This window comes from Protopterus annectens, chromosome 13.part0, assembly GCF_019279795.1.
Source record: "Protopterus annectens isolate FY-2018-M chromosome 13.part0, PAN1.0, whole genome shotgun sequence".
In the NCBI taxonomy this organism is placed as follows: Eukaryota; Metazoa; Chordata; order Ceratodontiformes; family Protopteridae; genus Protopterus; species Protopterus annectens.
The window spans coordinates 1,035,244,954-1,035,249,887 of record NC_056747.1 but is presented as its reverse complement, the minus strand read 5'-3'; the positions used below and the strand labels follow the sequence as shown (position 1 = coordinate 1,035,249,887).

General features: G+C 42.9%; 1 non-coding gene across 1 annotated transcript; it reads right to left on the bottom strand.

Moving 5' to 3' along the window:
• Positions 1 to 1,038: 1,038 nt before the first annotated feature.
• On the bottom strand, positions 1,039 to 1,110 carry TRNAS-GGA. Its single transcript has one exon. It is a non-coding gene; the product is annotated as a tRNA-Ser (tRNA).
• Between the last annotated feature and the right edge of the window lie 3,824 nt (positions 1,111 to 4,934).

The window sequence follows — 4,934 nt, the reverse complement described above, 5'->3', positions numbered from 1 at the left end:
TCATATTGTGTAGCATAGCACATACTGTGAACATATGTGCATATGTGGCTGGAAAGTACTGCAGGGCTCCACCAGATATATCAAGGCACATGAACCGTTACATCAGAAGCCCAAACACATGCTCTATGATGTTTCTAACTTGTGTGTGTGCCTTACTATGCATTCTTCCGTGGGTGTGTGCGCATTTCTGATGGGTGTCATCTTCCATGGTTCTAGGGCATAGCCAGCATCCCCCAGTAAATGGGCATGTGGGATGTTCCCCTTAGCAAACATCTGGAACAGCTGTGATGTGTGCCAGATATGGGAGTCATGATAACTGCTAGGGCTGCCAGCACACACATTCATGATAATCCCCTGGGCATTGCATATGAATTGGCAGGTGATGGAGTGGTACCCCTTGCAGTTGACATAGAGTCTATTCTCCTCACTGGATGGTGCCTTGATGTGTACATGAGTGCAATCTATGGCATCCAGTATTTTAGGGTAGTGTGCTGTATGATAGAAGTGTTGCATATTGCTGGCCCTCACCTCAGCAGTGAGGGGAAAAGAAATATGCTCACTGGCATGTGGTAACATGGCATCCAGGAACTGGTGGAGTAACCTGGATGCTGATGTTTGTGAGATCCCCATCATGTTCCAGTTGGTCTTTGAAAAGTACCTGTAGCTAGTATCTTAAGGGCTACATATACGTTTGTTTTCACTGGGATGGGTTCCCCTCTGTTGGCTCTGGGCCTGAATTGAGGGTGGCAAAGCTCCGTGAGTTCTTATAGGTTAATAGGTGAGAATTTGGCATGGAAAAAAGTGGAGACAAGTAGGGAGTCAGAAGATGGTGATACACAGGGAGGATGCCACATGGGTTTTATATAGTGTCTGTAATTGTTGTATTGCGTGAACTGCACCATCTGAAATCCTGGCAATTAGTCAAGCAGAGAGTGAGGGTACATTGACATTTTATGGTGTGGCAGCTATCTAGCTTAATTTTCTTTGAAAGCATAGCCAGTGAAAAAGAGACCTATGTGTGGAAAAAGCCACCCATACAGGTGGCACCCGGATTTGAACCAGGGACTTCTTGATATCCAATCAAATGCTCTACCACTGAGCTATGCCCCCACTTGTAGTATGTCTCTGTTTAGCCTGTAGTGCTCTACAACCTCTAGCTCATGTAGCTCTTGCAAGGTTACCCTGGACCTGAACACTCTTCTCCTTCTCTATCTAGCCCTGTTGTCAGCAAAAGCATTGACTTCAGCGTCTAGCACATACAGATGTAGCAGGCATGCAGCAGCCCCTAGCATTCTCCCGGTTAAAATTCCCAAATCTGTACCCCAATGGTCCAGAGTATTGGGGAAAAGTCAGAAGGGAGAGTGTATGCATACTTTATAGAGCTCTGTTGTAGGTTGTAGGTGCAGATTGTGGTGATTGGCTAACTATGATCCATTCCAGCTACCTACAATATAATTAATATCATTTATTGGCCCTATTTTAGCTTCAGCAAGGGTCAAAACTAATTAAATACATTTTTTAGACATGCTCAGTGTAGCAGCGCACCACGCAAACATGTGTACGGAAGATAAACAAAGCTTAGAAGTTAGTGGACACACACATCCCTGAAGGGACAAACTCGCCAGGTGGCATGCATGCAAACACCTGCACCTAAGCTGAAATGAGCTTAGAAGTCAGTAGATACCCCCGCTGGTGTCAGCTACATCCTGTGTAAACAGCAACATGGGTCTAAGCCTACACGAAGGGGATATGTGGGCAAAACTACTACTTTCTGCTATTCAGTAACTCCACCTCATTTGCATATGTATCCATGTTCACAGCCTGGAAACTAAACACTTCATAGCCTAACCATGTTAGCAACAGCACCAATGCACTATTATAGGGAATGAGCCAAGCAGTAGATGAAATTCAAGTAAGGCAAGCCACACAGTCCGTCCATCAAGTTGAAACGATTTATTTGTCCGTCCCTCAAGTTGAAACAATTTATTCAGTCCGTCCCTCAAGTTGAAACGATTTATTCAGTCTGTCCCTCAAGTTGAAATGATTTATTAGTCCATCCCTCAAGTTGAAATGATTTATTCAGTCCGTCCCTCAAGTTGAAACGATTTATTCAGTCTGTCCCTCAATTTGAAATGATTATTGAGGGACAGACTGTGTGGCTTGGCTTACTTAAATTTCATCTGCTGCTTGGCTCATTTGAATTTAACCTGCTGGTATCGGAGCATTTTTAATTTGTTTTATTAGTTTTTTGGTTTCTTGAGTTTGTCACTATTATAGGGACTCCACGCACAGTCCTATAATACATTTCTGCCACATAATATTTTTTTTTTACTTTTCTATAAAGCACATTTGCGCACTGTGGCGTGATGTGCAAACATGCCCAGAGTATTAAAAAAATTAACTTATTTCCTTTAATTTTTTCCAACAAACAGGAGAACAGTTTCACAAATATATGTATGTGGTATGACATTTTTGTCCATATATCTCCATTTTTACAACACCTTTTTTCTGTCTACACTCCTGTACATGGAATGTTTCTGCGTACACTACAGACAGTGACACAGGGTCTAAACAGATGCCTATCTGCTTGCTGGATAACTCTACCTGCCACATTTACATGACATTCACCTGCTTATGAAGTGATTTGCATGCCACTGAAGTTTCCATGTTAGAGCGTGCATGAGCACCTCTCAGCAGCACTTACTAAATCTAAAAATGTTCGTGCCCGGGTAAGCAGCAAGATGCGATGCCTACATGGAAAAAACACATGTAGGCTTTAGTAAATTCCCCACTAAGTCTATTTATTTGCAAGAACACTTCTACAGAAGAATAAAAATAAAAACATATTTTTGTTTTTTAAACTTAAAGAGGATGAGTGCACTGAGTTGATGGTGATTCGGTGACAAATACTGGCTCAGAGCTCAAAGTAGTTTAACAAGTGTCTGGGCCAAGAAGAAATATTCTTAAGAAAATGAGGAAGTAAAGGAGAAATAAACTTAAGAAAGGGAGACCACGGATGACTTCATTGAAGGCATGCGTACCATGAAGAGAGACAGGATAAAAATAATGGGAGAAGCAAGTCTAGAAAAAGTGAAGGAATATAAAAAAAAAAGAAACAGAAAAGGAGTAAGAAGAGTAAGAAGTAAATCTCAGTGCCTGTCAGGAAACAGGTAGTAAAATCTGAGCAGCAGGATGTCTGTGGACAAGGATTTAAAGACTATGGCTATTGATTACAAACTAGGGCACTGAAGCACTTGCCTGCATACTAGTCCCTGTGCAGGCTAAAATACATGCAGAAATGACTTGCTGCCCAGCATTTACTTAAAGCACAAGGACAGAGGTGGTAGAAAGTTTCTTTCCAAAAGAAATGGTGGGTGGGTGGAGTTATCAGACTGTTTTATGGATGAGCCTCCTGTGTATATGCTTAAAGGATGTTTCCAGTGAGCCTCTTAAAGCACAAGGGTAGGGGGTGGGAGATAGAAAGTGTCTTGTCAAAATAAATGGTTGGTCGATGCAGATGACTCAGACTGTCTTTTGGATGACTGACATGAACTGGTCTGAAGATGCAGAGGAGACTCTGTGAAAGCACTTACCTGTTCAATTAAAGTTTTGTTACTGTTTATACACTTTGAACCGTCTTTGCAGCCATGTTTGGAGGGAATTTTATTTCTTGATATGTCTTTTGGATGACCCTGCTCTGTGTATAGTTTAGAGATGTTTCCAGCGAACCTCCCAGCAACTTCCTTGCACCCTGCTGAAGTCCAAAGGCAGAGGTGGTAGAAAGTTTCAGTCCAAACCTTGCCTTGCAGGGCATACCACTATGTGGCTGTGACCTGGGCCTACTGCTCTAGCCTGTAGTAGTAGAATTACAGGTCCTCTGTAATAGGGATGTTATGCTACTGTGGGAATGGGACTTGAATGGACTCCACTGGGGAGGTGTCCTACCCACGGAGGCAGACAGTACTCACTATCTATAGTGTGGGGTTGTGGAATGAGATACCCCTAGACTCACAAAAGTAGGGTGTGCACCCTGTGATGGCCTCCTACCACAACAAGCCTTAATATCTATCCATCAGAACCATGAACAACATTGTCGGACTGGGCACAGATAATGGCACTTGATATCCTCTGCAGAGAAGTGGATATAGCAGCCACGTATGCCACCATTATACTCATGAGACCTAATATGGTATCACTCCTGGATTCTGTGGGCCAAACCAAGGCACTGGCAGTAATGGATGCCATACCTTTGGAAGGTACATGCCACAACAATTATCTCAATTTTGACATAGGTAGCAACGGACTGTTTCCAGATGGTAGCCTTGCAATATGTTGATATCAAGCACTACCCACATTTCAGGGGCCAGCTTTGGCACTTGAAGGTTTTGGGATCCACCTGCTAAGCTGCTTCATGTTAGGTATACCATAACTGGATGCAGTGCACTCATTTGCTGCTGCTGCCATAGGGGAAGTAGGCTAGTATTCTCTGTCATGGGGATCATCCCTTCCCAGTGGGATAGTAAGAATTCGTACTAGTCATCCTTTAGCTTAGGTATGGATGAGGCCATACCTTCACTTTGAACAATGGGTGAAGATTCACCCAGAAGGGAGACAGACAGTGCCTGTATGTCATCTGATTATGACTTGATCTGTGCCTCGTCATCATCATCACCAGACCCTGCATAGGTGCCAGTATCAGTATGATGTCTTATCTGTACAGGTCTTACCATAACAATGGTCAGGTTTGTAAATATACAATACAAGACAGAGTAGAGTGAAGCTGAATAGCCATATGACATTTACGGACCTATATAAGCAAACAGTAGTACAAGCAGTGCAGATATAGAGAGACACATGTGTCTACTGCCAGTACTGTGTGCCTGCACACAATACATATATGGGAAAGATATGCAGTCATATTTATGATCTGCCAA